Source organism: Corvus moneduloides, chromosome 1 (assembly GCF_009650955.1).
Source record: "Corvus moneduloides isolate bCorMon1 chromosome 1, bCorMon1.pri, whole genome shotgun sequence".
Classification (NCBI taxonomy): Eukaryota; Metazoa; Chordata; class Aves; order Passeriformes; family Corvidae; genus Corvus; species Corvus moneduloides.
This window is the reverse complement of record NC_045476.1, coordinates 96,424,093-96,441,085: the sequence shown is the minus strand read 5'-3', so window position 1 is coordinate 96,441,085 and position 16,993 is coordinate 96,424,093. Positions and strand designations below refer to the sequence as shown.

The 16,993-nt window shown below is 38.1% G+C and overlaps 1 protein-coding gene across 3 annotated transcripts in view; it reads left to right on the top strand.

Moving 5' to 3' along the window:
• The window catches only part of MOCOS (molybdenum cofactor sulfurase), a 209,275-nt gene that overhangs the window by 29,297 nt on the left and 162,985 nt on the right, over window positions 1-16,993 (top strand). The gene's annotated exons all lie outside the window — the stretch shown is intronic.

Here is a 16,993-nt window from a genome sequence, read left to right as displayed (position 1 = left end):
AGTTTTAATTAAGATATAGGACTTGGAATTTCAGAAGAGATTATTAGTAGGATGTTATGGTAAGATAGCAAGGTAGTACAAGGTTCAAAGACATGGTTAAAATTCAGATAAAATTAAATAGAGCATAATGGCTTGTGAGAATTTACAAAAGGTTATGGGAATGTGTACAGCATGTACTTACTTATTACTTGGAGTAATAAAATACCTTTTAAAGCAGTTTTAATATAACTTTTAAGAGTAGAAAGTAAAAAAAGGTGAAATTGACTGTTGGGGCTTCTGAGTATAGGCAAGAAAATGAACTGATTCTCTAAATAAAATACTCCTTTGAAAGTTCAGGATGGAGTGTGCTGAAGGGTACACTTCTTGCCGTTGATTTACACCATGATGAAATATACAACTTAGGTACTTGGTTATTCATTTTAGGGATTTGTTTCAGAAAACTCTTGCTATTTTATAAAAGACGTCTTCATCGCAGAATATGGATGCTCTGAGTTTATTTGCCTGCTTTTAATGGCACTCTTAAGGCAAGTAAAGAATGTCATGGATTCCTCTTATTTTATCTTCTTTCTTGGAAGTAAATGTTTCTCCAAAACACGTCACAAAATTCAGATCAATAGCACTGTAATAGCATATAGTTGTAATGAAGAAAATCTGTTTTATGCCTTTCTGCTGCATTTTCTCCCACTGTTTTTATGAGAGTGTAAAAAATCCAAGATTTCTAGTTGGATGCTGCTGCTGGTTAAAACCTGTTTCCCCCTTCCCATTACCTTCTTTCTGGAAAAAGTATATTCTTTTTGCTTCTGCCACAACCCTCTCTTAATGCTGTGCAGGATGACAACCTATTAATGCATGGCCAAGTGAAATGAAAGAGACTACCCATGAGGAATAGTTGTCTTCAGAAGCAGACACTCACAGCCAGTTACAGCAATACCCACAGCCTGCAGAGTCTTTTGAGCAGACCTGTGTGCTCACATGCAGAATTAGCATTCTGATTTCCATTTACTCTCAGTGCTGTTGCAATGTTGCTGTTTCACAGTTCTGTTTATGAAGGCACAGTAGGAAGTGTAACTGTTTTTAGAATAATTACTATTGTATTGTGTGTTCTTCGTTGTTAGGGAATAAGGCAATAGACTTTCACTGCGTAAAAACCTAGATTACTTTAAAAGAACTTACATCTTCAGCTTGTTTTATTTTGGATCTTGCTTTAAAAAAGCTTGTGACTTTTTTAAGGGCAGAATGGGAGATGACAAGAACATACCAGTGTTAGTATTGAGGGGTCTTTTGTGTGTTTTATTGTTCTGGTTTTTTTTTTTAGATGCCCTCTGCATCTAAATGAACGTTTTTCGTATCACACCTGATAGAATTTGTCATCTGTCCCTAAAGAAATTCAGCCATTTTTAACTCCCAATAAAAATTTAAAAAGCATAGTTGTCAAAAAAGCATAGTCATAAAAATTCAGGAAGAAAATGCCCCAAACCTACTGTCAATAAGTCAGCTATCTAAAATGCAATAAAATTATATTAAAAATCTATACTTCTATGCCATTGCAGCTAATCAAAATAAGCAGTATGACAAGACAAGGAGACAGGCAGCTCTGTCCTGCATCACAGTGCAAAGATTGAATTTCCTCAGTGAAAAAAATTATTCAGCAGGTAATTTTAGAAATCTTAAAATGAATTACTGGCTTGAATGTGGCTTTTGGCACATGGCTGTAGTCAGAAGTATAGCTTTTTTTTTTCAGTGTTTGACTCTAGGACAATGCTGTTTTATTTTTTAAATTATTTTTTAAATTTTACTTTCTGATGTGATGGCACAATCAACTAATTAAAAATTAACACAAAGCTTAATTTCAGATTTATAGGTGCTGATATGGGTGATAGCAGCATCAGAATAGACTTTCCTAATCCGGCAGTGTACGCTGTACAAAGGTGAATGATTTGGTCTTACCTCTATATCTGCTGGGCAGGGAGAAACCACTCTTAGAATGTGGCTTTGTGAGAGAATAATAATAAATAATTAAATAATTGAGTCAGTGAATGTTTTCTCTGATTTAAAAAATTATAAAAAGATGCTTTACTTCTTGACCAACTCAAGTGCAGTAAGATTAGAAATAACTATTTTATGCTTAAAAACATTGCTACTCTTTTCTTAATATGGACTGCTGAGTGATTTTTAACATCGTACATATCTCAACATTAACCATGAGTGATGCTGAGAAGAGGAAGCAAGAAATGTAATAAGCCTTACTGAAATGTATTAAACGTATGCATCAAAAGATTATAGATCGTTTTTATGACTTTACTTATGGATGTATGGCAGTGCCATTGCTCCACTCCCACATAGCTAGAGAGCAGGAGTACAATATCTCCTGATGATGCTGCAGTTAATGTAACTCAGAAATTCATTACACTGAGTATTAAATAACCCTTTTCCCATATGCAAGCATTTTAAAATACTAGATTTCTGAATATTTTAAAACATTGTCCTTGTGAATCTTGCACTTGCAACATCAAATAGTGCAGCAGTGTCTTCTAACCAGAACCAGACTGAAGTTTTAGTGTTGTTTGAAGTTTGTGATGTGTTTAAGATCTACAACAGGATACTTTTTAATTTAAACACAGTGTTGGTGTAACAGAGTTTTGATGTTCATCCTTGAACTTTCAAGTACTGTGAAGTGTTAAACTGAATCATACTTTGGGAATTCAAATATATATTTAAAAAAAGGCCAGAAATTTCAGGTATGATTTCGGTACCAAGCATCATCTAGATGTGGCAATATGTGTATTACAGAATTTTCTCACTGAAGCTAAAAGGATTGGGCACTTAGCTAAATGGGAACAAGTCAAAATATAGAACCAAAACATGTATTTCTATAAAGGCTTGTCTCAAAGTATGCCATCTAAGTGAACTATAAGAGGAGAATAATCTCTGTGGCCAGGGCATACAAACAAAAACAGGTGCAGCAGGCATGCAAAAAATGACTGTAAATGGCTTAGAGTTTTAAAAATGTATTTGTTGCTGTGGTAAAACACACAGGTGGTACCAGATTATGCTAAGGAAGCAGTCTCATAAATGCTGTTTATAATTTCATTTGCATTGTATTTTTAGAGAACATTTCATGATAGGAAGGTAGAACTTTACATTCCTTCTGAAAGCATCATACCTTGCTTATGAAATTGATGCCTTTTCCTGGTCTTAAAATCAAGAGTCATACACGGTTAGAAGGGGAAATGGGATTTTACCTTGGTATTTATTTTAAGGATCCAGAGGTGCACACGTCCAGGTCATATGCATCAAAATGCACACCACAATCCCCTCACACCACAATCCCCCCCCCAAAAGATTGGGTATAACATTATAGGTTTTACTAATTAGCATATCTATCAAAGATTCCCCAATGAGAGGCTCGAGTGAGCCCCCCTCCCCAAGGAGCCTTCCCCTGGATGGTTCTATCTTAGTTTACAGAATGTGTTCTGGAGAGGACCTTGGGGTCTGGGGCACACTGATCCCTGGCTACGAAGCTTCTAAAATGTTTAGTTTCTTAGCTTGACAAACAAGTCCAAGAATGTAGGGGAAAAGCACTAGGAATACAGAAGTTGTAAAAAGGTATAACAGGGGTATAAAAGAAAAGGCAAAAAATCTTCATGGCATCAAATAAGTTTCCATTCCAAGTCTTTTTTTTTAAGTTAAAACATTTTGAAATGGTGTTACATGCAAGATAGGGATTTTTTCTTAATTCCCGGGTTTAAGCAATTCTGTGTCTGAAAACAGTAATGTTGGAACACATACATACATGAAAATGGGTTGACCTTTCCTACACAGTAAGAAGTAGTAGATACAGTATCTGCTTAGTATTGATTTGTCCTTTGCAAAGGTCATTGACGGGAGACCGTATGGATGAGTGATATCTGAGCGCTGCATCCTGCCCTCCTTAATGGCACCTATCAACTTGAAAACCTGGTTTCCAGTCTAGGGTGGTTCAGCCCCTTTGTGTGCTTGTTTTAGAACACCATTTGCAAACGCTGCTTTTCCTGATCCCACTGCTCAGTGGGGCAACTCTGAAATACCACAGGCAGTGAAGTCCAGCAAAAGGTCACCATGCTCACTGCAGTGACTGCACACATGGCAAATCAGAGAGGCATTAGAAGATAATTACGAATAATGAATAGGTTTTTTGGAAGAACTTAGGCAAGAGGGGTGATCTTTTTCCTTGTGATTCATGAAATGATTTAGGCATGCAATTAAACAATCCCAGTGTGCCCACAGTGAGTGGCTGATAACCCCACTGTGGGCTCTGTCCATGTGCTGAGTGATAACACAGCAGGGGCTTTGGTGCAGATGCTTCTTGTTTTTCCCTCAGCCACACCTAGCCTTTTTTACAAAGGACTCCATTTTATAAACATTGTTTCTATGAGTCAATCTATTACTTTTGGTGTGTTTATTTTCTGCAATCCTATGCAAGGTAGTAAAAAGATTCTGGTCAGGGTAACAGGTACTGTCATTTTTGAATGAGTTAGGAGACTGATTTAAGAAGTAGAATCGGTCTGTTTTACTTTGGAACTTTGCTCCTGGACTTTCAGCTCTATTTAATAAATTAATTAATCATTAACTTGATAAGCTGAAGCTTTAGAAAGGAATTTGCTAATGCTTTCTTTTACTCTTCTCATAGTCAGCTTTATACTTTCATAGTTTGTATGGAAAGTAGAAAATAAAACTGGTATATGCACTGTCATACTCTGACTAATCTTTGTTGCAAAGAGAGTCAAATCTGGAATGCTTCATTTATTGAAAGAAATAAATATTTCAGTAAAATAAATTAAAATCTGGAGGTCAAAATTGCTAGTTTATGAACAAAAAGGATAAAATGCTTCTGGGAAATTCTGAGTTTTATTAGTATGGGTGGCTAGAATGTTTTGCATAGAGGTCTGAAAAGCACTGGATACAACCTTTACTTTTTTTCTTCCTGATTCAGAAAAAAAACCCTCAGGACTCTGCTTTTGTAATATGCCTGTGACAAAGAAGCTGTGGAGACTAAGTGTAAAAATGATCTTTTTGTGCCATTGCTCTCTAGGTAACATTCAGAGTAGGGAGAGTGGTACAGGCTTACTTGGATTCAGGCCACCAGTTTAGTTCATATTTTTTTAAATGCACGCAGCCTTGATGCCTCCTCAGCTGCTTTTTGGCAGGGACCCAATGGCTTCTGTGCCCACGGGGAGGTCTGTGAAAGGGCACATGAGCTGATGAATGAGATAGTCCAACTGGAACAAAACACATTGATAAAAATAGTGAAATTTCTCCAATGCAAATTCCTTTTTTCCATTCTCTCAGTCTCTTTGTCTTTTGCAGGATTTATATAGAAGCTTTTTTTCCCCCTCCCAAGGCTGTACAATACTTATAGAAGAAATGTAGTGTTCATCCCTCTTCTGGGTTTGCAGCTGCTTTTCCTAAGAAGCAGCATTGTGAGGCACCAGTGGGTGACGTTTCTGGTGACGTTTCTGTTGCCTTGGATGTTCAGGGAGCAGTAACATTGTCCTGCCTAGCTGTTAGGAACACTAGCAGTTCCTTTGCCAACTCCAGGGGAGCCTGACAACTTCATTACTGGTGTACATGATTATTTGTATTTTAAGTAAGGCTTTTGGAAGACCAGATATTTAGCACAAATATAATTTCTGCCATCCCCTGTGTGCACCTGTTGTGCTTGACAACTTTGTTTTGGCTTCAGTGCAGTTCGGTTTCTCAGCACAAGTTGTGTAGCACTGGAGAGGTGCTCCACCTGAATGAATTCAAGAAATTTTGAAAGCCACCTTCAGTTATGTGTGTTGTTCAAAATTCAGCTGATATTTTTTTTCATGTCTAATTTTTTTGAAGTCTATGGACTCTTTCTCTTTTGCTCCATCTGAAACTGACTCAATGATCTTGCAGCAAGAAGTACATGACTGACAAAAGTTTAACCTGTGCTGTTCATATCTTATTTCATATTTAAAATCATAATTTTGGGAAATACTAATTAATCTACTTTTTTAGAAACACAGAGATAATTTATTGCTGCCCCTTTTAAAATAGTCTCTAATAATCTCTCTGTGAAGTTAGCAAACCCAGTATTGAGCTCCATTTTGAATCTTACTCATTTCACTTGTAAAGTAATATGGGTATTTCATTTATTGTTATAATTAAGCTGTTGAAGACACACTAAAGCATTCCCATGGGCTTCCATGGTGGCATCTGTGTCTCAATGAATCTGAAATTTCTGGTGTCATTTCTGCTGCAAGACAGAGCTTTTTGTACTCATCCTTTATTTTCTATCTGAGCCCCACCTTGCTACACTTTTGACCAGCAGATTTGAGTCCTTAAACAGTCTCATTTGCACTATGAGACTTTTTGCTCCCATCCAAAATTCTGACTGCCAGTTCTGACTCTGATTACTGCTCTGTTCCCTCGGCATTTTGCTACTGGTTTTGTTGCCCACACTGCATGATCCTTAGTGATCATGATTTTTAATACTTCAAACACTAGTATCTACTGATGTAGTTTTATTATAAAGTCCACCTAGATGAGTAGCTATTAGTGTTGCTTATGTTTTTATCACTATGAATGGGGGCTAACTAGTTCATGATTTATTATTTGAATTTTGAATATAAATATTTTAACTACTGGTGAACTTCTAATCTCCTGAATATAGCAATGTATTCAGGATCTTCTGCTAGTTTTTTCTCCAGAAGCAGATATGATGTGCAAGTCGTAGTAACTTTGGGACAGGTGCCTCTGCAGTGTTTGAGTGATTTAATCACGTTTCTTTTTACTCTCATTTGTGATGTAGCCTTAGAATTATTTTCTGTCCCTGTTACATCAAGTGTACATCAAGTGGCTGCCTTCTCATCTGTGATGATGCCAGTTTTCTCTATGCATTGTTCCAGACTATCTGTAGCTCATCTGGTCTTCTTATAGACAAAGCAATCACATTTACTTTGTCAAATGATGGCACAAACCCTCAGCTCCCTTTCTCTAATGAGCAGGTTGTTTACAGCAGCCATGCTAGATGCTGTAGTCCTAACACTGTTGGGGGTTTTTTGTTTGTTTGTTTTTGTTTGGGTGTTTTTTCTTTATTTTGCTGCCCTCTGCAACCTGCTGTCTTGCTGAAATTCTCAGTTAATATCTCATTTCTCTTAGCAGTTGTTGTCTTTTTTTTCCTCCCCCCAGCACTGAGACTGCACTTGGCCGCAGGCAGGCGCCAGCTAGCTGTGTTCATTAAATATATAACGGCCTGTTACTGAGGTCATGGCTGCCCTGGTGAAAACTTCTCTGTGGCAAAAAGCAGGCAGCTGCACGGCTTCCAGGCTGCCCAGGGGATGTGTTAAACACCACAGGGAGCAGAGCCAGCAGAGCACTGCAGCAGGAGAAGAATCCAAGAAGGGGGAGTGCAGAAGGATGGGCAGTGACTGGCAAGGGGTGATGGTGTGATGAAACCCAGCCACCTTAACCTGGAAGGGATGAAATGAGTGTGTGTGTGCCCAGTAGGGGTTTTAGGGTGCCAGGTTTCAGGATAGCCAGGTGAGAAACATATCCCAACTTATACAGTTCAAGAGTATGGGAATGCAAATGACCTTCAGGGTTTTGTGTCTCATCTCCAGCATTATAGAGTACTTTCCATCTACTGTTGATGATCTTTCCCCATTGGAAGGAATAGAAAACTTCCTCTTCCACTGGGTCTTGAGAAACCAGTGTCCTTTTGTTCCTACACCAAAATTTCCTGTTCTTATAGGCTTTTGTAGTCTGTTCTACTATTAACCCCTTCTGATGCATTTAAGTAGAGGAGACCTGTTTCCACAGGCTGAACAAGATATGCTCCTCTAGATACTGTTTCCAAAATGCATTCTTCATCCCCCACCCCAATCTCCCTGACCCTGTCTGTGGGCTTGATCTGAATTACCTTCATCTTTCTGAAGTGTGTGACCAAAATAGAATGGGGTTGTTGAAGTAAGTCCTGAAGTCTGGAAATTGAGGGTTTGGTAACTAAAACAGAATAAAAGATGCTTGAGATGGTGCTGTGACCTCATCAAGTGTTCTGGGTGCTATGAGGCCAAAAGTATTGTAAAGCTAAGGAAATGGCACGAGCATTTCAAACAGAGGAAATCTGCAGGCACAATGGATTTCCAGAGAGAAAGAAAGCACATAATTTGGGGAATTCTTCTAGAGTGTAATGAATTTGCTGGAACATGAACTTTCTTGTTTTTGTTAAGAAATTTCATGCTAGGCTGAAAGTGATAATGTGGTCCGTAAACTGGTTGGTACTTACAAGAATGGAGCAAAAATGAAAGATTGAGATTTTGTACAGAGTTTTTGTTTAGGACACCACAATCACTTAAAGGAGAGAAATTTATTTGATTAAACTTGATCACTTTATGCATTTAGTTCTTTGAAGCTAAATTCTTTAATTCATAATTTGAAATAATGGCAAATAAGTACCTAAAACTCACATAGACCTTTGTAGTGTATGCTGGTAATATTAGTGAGTTCCTTCTAATTTTCATTATTCTTTCTATTGTTTCTCTGCTGATTCCATTGATTCAAGTTTCTTGCCTGTTTTAAACTTTATTTCTAATTTGAAGTTTGTAAGCAAATATGGTGTCCTTGAAATTAAAGGCTGCCTTTAAGAAGCAGCACAAGTCATGGTAAGATTCAGGAATATGAAAGATAAATGAAACAAGACTTTTAACAGAACTGTCTCCTTTATATTTAGGTCAATAACACAGGTTTAATTTGCTAGATTTTATTAGTGTGTTTGGTATGTGTCAAGGCAGAAGAAAATTGCATCATTGATATTACTGAGTGCCAGCTCAATAACATGTTGCAAATAATTTAGAATTTATTGCAAGCTTTTGGATGGTGAGACTGTTTAGAGGAGTATGATGTATGTACTTTGGATTTTATGGAGACTCCCTAGGCTTGTAATGAATCCAGTGATCACAGGCAATGGTTCTCAAAAGAGCTTTTCAACACTCAGGCTTTTCTGAGCCATCCACTTACCACTTGTTTTAGTTTGTCTGCTTTTACCTTTTTAAAGGTGTTTAAAATTTAGATACTTTTTTTTGCAAATACCTGTCATGATAAAAAGGAGGTTTTAGACACGTGAAACACTTCTTTGCAAAATCTGTCAATCAGGGCACAGACCGGATATTTCTGACTTGTGAGTAAACTATGTATGAAAACAGTGTTGCTTTGCAGGAAGGAAAAAAAACCACAAAACCACAAAAAGACCAAAGATAAGAACAATACTAAAACTGACCTCTAGAATATAAGGCTGAGGCTGTTAGCTTCTGTGCTAACAAGGGAAGCACTCTGCAGCAGAGGTATAAGGCACAATCCTAGTTACTTTTCCCCTGCTAAAAAAAATTTCACTGACCTGTTGGTTTCAAAATCCTCATGCCAAAGTCTTGTTTGTTGTCTAATTCGGTCTTTTAAGAGCCTGGGTCTCTGGTGAGCTGGGTGTGAATCTTCCAGTTCAATGATTGTCCAGCTAACTTGCAACAGGAGAAAGAGATCTGCCTGCCAATAACAGCTTGTCTCAAGATGCTTACAGTCTTGCTGTAAATTCATAAAAGCTGAAGGTTGTTTTATTTCACACACATCTGTCTTCCTGTGGAAGGTGAAAATGAGAATCCAAAACGTTTTGTTAGACAATAGCTGCCTTGCTCACCTTGCAGGGCTGGAAAGCCTTTAGTCCCACACGAATACAATCCAAACCCTGAAGTCCCCATGTACAAGCTTACTGGGAAGTGCCTGTCTGGCCTTCCAAGGACCAAACAGCTCACCACATATGTAAAACTTTATGCCAAAATACTTAACGTGAACTCCATCAATATCCTACACACAATATAATGTTTTAGTAACATATTTGAGGAATGGTTCCTTCCCTGCAAAAGGTATTTATGGACAGTTTTGATCATTGGATTTTTATCTGCCATCATGTAATGACACATTTACAATAACTGTAATTACAACCTGCCTTGTTAGAAACTTGGGTGTTACCATGCTTTGAAACTGGAATGTGAAACTGTACAGACCTCTGAAGTGTTGTGGCTGAGAAAGCATATGAAGGCAGTGAATGAGCCTAGATTAAAACAGACCTCCTAACTCTTCTTGGTCATGTTCCTCCTATGTGAGTAGTGTGCTACAAACAGGTAATTTATGCATTATTCTCCATGACTTCGGCACAAACTGCCTGTGTTTGTTTGCGATGAGCTCAGTGTGTTGCAGAAATAGACTGAGTTTGTAAATCTGTCAGCAACAGGTTACCTCAGCCAAGGAAGAAACCTAAACGACCATGGTATAGTTCAGCTAACCAGACCTACCTGAACCAGAATAGGTAGGAACTGTGCCTCTCCTCCCTCCTACTTGGCTGACAAAGTTGCTTAGATGAAGGAGGGAGGCCTCCAACGTTCCAATAACACTTGTCAGCTGTCTTGAGTGGCTGTCATAGTATATGGGATGCTCTTGCTAAAGTCTCCTTCTTTCTCCTTTGGGTGGGGGAAAGTTTTGTGGCAACCTTACACATGCATTGTCTGAAGGCAGTGTACAAGGGTAACTTTCTGTCAGTCAGTGAGAAGTCCTTGCTGACTGGGATGTAACCCAGTGATGAGTATAATATGCTGCTTCATTTCTGAGAGGAAAATAAAATAAGCTAGTTTACTTTATAGGCACAGCTACAAGCAGGATAGTTTTTCAATGCCTTGGGCTATACCTGTGAAAATTTAAAATCAAGGATATGCCATGTAGCTCTCAGTAGCAGTTCAGATACAGAAGACTTCATCTGAAAAAACATAGAACATTCACAAGCTCCTGTGAGTTTATCTGACCGTGTTTGCCTATTTAAACATCTAAATGGGATGGGATTGCTATAGCAAATAATACTGGCATTTAGCTTTTCTAATGAACTTTGGAATGAGTTTGATGAAGTATGCTTTTAGTATAAATTGGAGTTAAGCTGCACTGTCAAAATGTGATATTATAGGTGGCATTCTTAACAATGAAGTGCAAATGAAATTCTGCCTGCTTTTAATTAAATAAGCACACACTCCACTGAATTTTGGAAATTTAATTCTCTTAATCTGAAGTCTCAGACCCTGAATAGCTATTGTAATTTCAAAGATAGTGCTGATATATTTCAAAGCTGTTTGTACTTAACAAAATACTCATGTTGTTTTCTTCGGTAAATTTTGATTTCCTCTAGTATTTCTTTTTCAATTGTGTGAAAAAGAGCTAGGGTAACCTTCCCCATGGTTTTGGCCCATGAAAGAGCTGTAAGCACGTGAATATCAATGACAGGGCTCAAGCACCTGGAATCTGGTGCTGGAATTTGGAATACTGAGGAGCACCTGGAACCTGGATACTGAGGAACTGTTGGTTGTGGCTACACCCTGTGGACAATGCACTGAAGTATGTTTTTGTACATGAGGAAGTCATGCCTGGCAATTCAGAGCTGTCACAGGCATTCCCAAGTGGAAAGCGATTGACCACAAATTCTTGCTGGAAAGGTACCCTGCTATTTTTAAACTTCATGGCCATGATAAGATGCTGGAAAGGCATTTGGCTGAAGATCTTCCTATAGAAGGGTCATAAGGCTTGGAGGACAGAGATTACCCTAACAAAGATTATTCTACAAGATGTAATAAATTCACACTTACCAGTGCTAATTACTTCATTTTTGGTGTTCTGAGAAGGTATGTACAGCAAATTGAATAGGAAGGGGGAAAAAGGAGAAATAACTGTCAACATTTATGTAATACTGTGCTTTGAGTTACAAGTCTTTTAGAGAAATTAGTATGTGCTTCATCCTTTTCTTCTTTCTCGACTTCCATTATCACATGAATCAAATTACTACAAACAAAAAATAAGGATGGATACAAAGTCTTCTAAGGATAAGAAATACAATTTTATTTGGCAAGAGTTCATGATATGAAGTAAGGTCTAGTTAATTAGATAGTATGTAAAAAAAGTTTCTTGAGTTTGGAATAGTCACATTTAAATGTTTCGCTGGAGGGGTTTTTTTTGTATATAAAGACCTGCATTTGAACTGTTTCAGAAACATTTATAAGAGGTAGCAATCTTTTTGGATATATTTATATGTGGTTTATGTGTTTTGGAGTAATCTCAGTTTTATTTTCACAGCCTAAAGTATTTTTTCACCTCCATTATAAGTAATTTAAAACCAGTGGCATATAATATTTTCTATGTCACTTGCTTGACTTTCATTTTCAAGTCTAATTGACATTTACTTGCAATGAATTTGAGCTATCAAATCCCTTAAACCATTACTGTAGCAGAAGCACTCTGCCTTTAGGGTGTACTTATATTTCTACATTAGCAGATTTGTGTTTTGTACCTATATAGTGAAATTCCCTGTATCAAACTCAAACAAGAGAAATGGAAATTAAATCCTCTCTTTTTTTCCCTCTTTCTAGACAGGAGAATTTTGCTCATGTGGCTATATTAACTTCTTATCATATACCTGACCAATACAGTAACTGTGGCAGTAGAACTAGCTAAATATGGAATTAAGCATTTGGGAAAACAATATTCAGCATAACTTTATAAGAATTCAGGGTTATAGTGTACAATTAACAGCTTAATGGACCTTTACATTTTCTGAGATGCTCATTTTAAATGAGACAGATTGCTTGGCAATGTTTAATAAAAAGTTTGATTACATACAGTGTATAAAATGAAGACTTTAAAATTAACCGTGTTCAGAAGTAATTTCTCTCAAGCACATGTGGGTTGCTACAAAAGGAGAGTGTGTGTGAACTTGATGACTTAGAATATAATTACTGAGGTGCACTGCATATTGTAAGTAATTTAAAATTTGTGAGTGGCAAGTCTCTGTGAAGGTTTAATCACAGCAAAGTATAAATGTTGTTAAACTTGTTTTTACAACCACAGTGAAAGAATCGCCCGGGTGATTTATTCTGTGTTGCAAGCAGATCAGTGCCACTTTTTAGAAGGAAAAGAAAAAACAACAAAGCATTATTTGGTGAACAGAGGTCAGCAGACTTACCTGATGGAGCATTTTGGGTTTGAAGACAGCTTTTGAGGGAGCCGTGGGATGAGTTGTGACGTAAATAATGCTTTACCAGCTTTGGTCATGTGCTGTTACTGTGTCCCATGGGCTCCTTCCATGCCTTTTCCAGAGGTACACCCATGATGCCGGCAGACTGGAGCTGCTGACAGTTCAAATGCTGAATGTGGAGCTGAAGCAGTGGGGACACACACATGTGCACAGTACCAGCTGTGGCGAAGATGGGTCATTTTGGGCAGGCAGTAAGGCAGGCAAATGGACATGGTCAAACCCATTGCTGCCAGACTCACAGCAGCTCATAATAATGCCTATGGCATGTAGCATGTCTTGGATCCCTGCTAGGCTGGGGTCCTGTCTCTGAATGTGGAGCTGTAAGATGGCAAGTACTGCCCTGGAATGTGGCCTTCTGTCAGTGCTCTGATTGGATGTTCAAATTGCTTGAGACTTGCACTGACTTGAGGATCTGGGGCTGGAAAATCCAGGATCCTGAGTGTCACTTGGTAGAGATCAGCTTTCTGAAGGCTTTACATCAAGAAATGTTGTTCTCAACCGGTCCTATATATTCCCACTGTTAATGGTGTCAGAGGAGTTGCAGTAGATGGATTTTGGCTATTTATAACTTCAAAGCTTTTGGGTCTAGCACAAGCAAGTGTGTTGCCCAGGAAAAGCTACTGATACAATGTAAAGAAGAAAATGAGAATCTTAAATTCTTCCTAGAAAATTGTGAGACGATTATTATTGCGTTATGCAACAATTTAAGATCTGTTAGACCTATTAGGACATGAAGACATGTTCCTCCAGTGCATTGTTAGTCACACTACCACTAAACTTTCTGAACTTACAGTGTTTATAGTTTGTTGAGTACAATCTGTTATGCTAATGGTGTTGCGTTTGCTTATTTATGTAGGTAATTTTAAATGGAGCCTCTCACCATTGTACTAGGTGCTTTGCAGAAAAATTAAAAACATAAATTACGTAAGCTACCTGCAGTGGGTACAGTAAGATAGGGAAGCTGATAAAAATGACCACCAAAGCATATAGCTGAGTTCTCTGAAACAAAACTAAAGCCAGAGAAATGGATGCAAGTCAGGAGAGAAGAGCTGCTAGTTAGATGCAAAATTAAACAGTGACTGTCTGTACTTCCTTCTGGATCCCAGCAGCAGTCTGTACCAGGCCAAAATGATTAATGGACTAGAAGTAGGGTTCTAGCAAATTTAATAATATATTTTATACATTTCTTGAATAGGTGTTTCTTCCCTTTTCCTCAGGCTTTCTGCTCTAGATATGTTCTTGCAGGTTTGTCTGCTGATTTCATAACAATGCAAAGGGAATATTATGTTTTCTTTCTGCTACTGTGGGCAGGTGATCTGGCTGCAGAAAAGAGCTTTTTAAGGCAGAGCAAAGTTATATGCAGAACCCTGGTTTTGTGTTCTTTTATACCTGTGTAATGCGTGTGATGTGCCTAGAAGGCTGCTAATGTGAAGGGAGAAAAAACCCCAGCAAATTCAAATCTGTGGGTGGTAGGCGACTGAAAAAGAAAACTCTTTGGTCTTTACATATGCAATTCTATTTCTGTGGAGCAGACTGAGATGAGAGGCCCTAAAATAATTTTGAAAACCCAGAGGGATCTTACAGTGCTATGTGGCTGCCATGATTTTATTTTTATTGGTTATATTTTTCTCCATTTTGCTGGCACACCTTTTAAACCCGGATTTTATAAGAAATTCTGGTTGAGAAGTTTTTCAGGCATTTTCACATCCTCATGATGCTGAGCTCCACATTTTAGGACTTTGGACATTCTTTTCTATCCTCTTACTTCATGACACAGGATAAGACTGATCACATACTATTATTGCCCAGAGAAGAGTTACCCTTTAAGGAGAGAAGATATACTGCCATTCATCACTGTTTTCTGTGATCTTCAGTGTTTTTCCTGCTTGTTTTCTGTCTAAAGTATTTTTTTCTCATTTCATAGACTGCATTGGTTTTACCTGACTGTTTTAACTCCTTTGCCCCTCTTCACTGATTTCACTGTCAGGCACTTCACGACATATTTTCCAGTTAAAAACAGCTCTATGAGCTTGCTTGTATCCTGATATTGTCTATGTAAAATAGAGCGTCAAATCAGCCTTGCTGCTTCTGAAGAGCTGCTAGAAAAGCAGCAGCCTTCAGCTTCTTGCCTGGTGCCTGTCTTGAAAAAATTTGAAAAGGATTCTTTGGACATGAGAACTGTGTCATGGCAGTAGATGTTAAAAAAATACTCTGCATTGAATAAACTGTTAACCAAGTAATAACAAGACAAACTCAAACATCAGAACAGGATTTAAGATTCCAGATTTTCGTGCCTCCATGGGACTCTGTGATCTTGCATCTGGGCCTATATCTTATGTCTGCAAAAAGACTTGTCTCGTCTACAAGAGGAATGCTACTTGTATTGACTGTGAAACTGTGAGATTGTGGGTGTTAAAGGCCACAGCTGTGACTTGTGCTCCCAAGAGAAAACCTGACATGGTCTCTGCAAATATTAGGAGAGTTGTGGTATCTCTTTTCGTTTTTGAATGCTTCTGGATTGACAATACTAGTGAAGAGCACTGCAGCTTGTTATTAGGCTCAAATGGGCATTTTTCTTGACTGCCTGGCTTGGCTCCTGAAACATGGCATATAGCAGCATACTGCTCACTTTTTTCCCACTGGATGTAGTTATGTGGGTCTATTTCAACTGCAGCTGAGAAACTCAGTATTTATTTTTCCCTGTTCCAGAGGTCTCTGAAACCTCCTCTCATCAGTCATACTGATTTGAAATTTGACAGCATCCTCAGGAAGAGCTTGAGGTAGAGATCCTACCAGAGGTTGTGCGCGGCAAAAAGTTCTCCCTATCCCCCCCAAAAGGCTGCAATTACCACTGGTGTTTGGCTTTATGATCCTTTGTGAGTTTTTATTGTGCTGATTTGCTTCTAACAACAGGACAGAGAATTACACCAACAACAGAGAATTGATGTTGGATAATCAGAGGCAAGGGAATGTATGAAATAGAAAAATAGGAAGTAAACCCTACGCGTGCGTGTCTAGCATGTAGTCCCCAAGTATATTTTCCTAAGCAGTCTTTTCTACCTGCTTTGTGCCACGGGTTTGAAGCTTCAGTTTTTACCTCAAGGGTGCCACTAACCATTGGTCAAGAGACTTGACCCCTAAAGTACCTCTTTTATCCAATTATTATTAGTTATATGGGAAAGAAGTACAAAATGGAGAAAGAATATGCACATTTTCTCTGTCTCTTTCAGTTAGTTGATGTGATACTGGAATTTGCATGAGCTTCCTGGTCTCAATGTTGCACAATAAACACTGTGGCTCGTTTTGTAATGGTATTTTAGCTATTCTGGGGATTCCGTTTACCTCTCCTAGTTTACCTCTCCTTGGTCTTATCCTTCGTGAAACATGGGAAGCAAAGTCACAAACATCTGTGTGTTTGAGAAAACCTGTTCTCCCCAAACCTTTCCTGTTCAGCATTTGGAACAGTTGCCTTTGATGTTTTCTTACCGTAGTAATTGCAGACTCATAATACTATGAGGGAGTTGTACTCCTTTGCAGCAGTTGCAATATCAGTCTTAATCTTTTTCTGCCTAAGTCACTAGAATTGGTTTGCTGCCAAGCACAGGGAGAAGTGCACTGTTTTTCTGGTAGAATATTTTATCCCACAAATTTCTGTAATATATAAAGCTGTTTTTTATAGTGGATAAATAAATTGATGTGTTGTCTGGGTTTTTATCCAGTGAGAATCGATCCAGACTTTTGTTCCTTTTTGTCACTGATTTTGAATTTAATTATCTACATGTAAGCATCTCCGATTGATCGCACAATATAAATGCCATGCAGCTTTGAGCACAGAGGATTGGATGGTAGCAATTGCACTGTTTACATTAT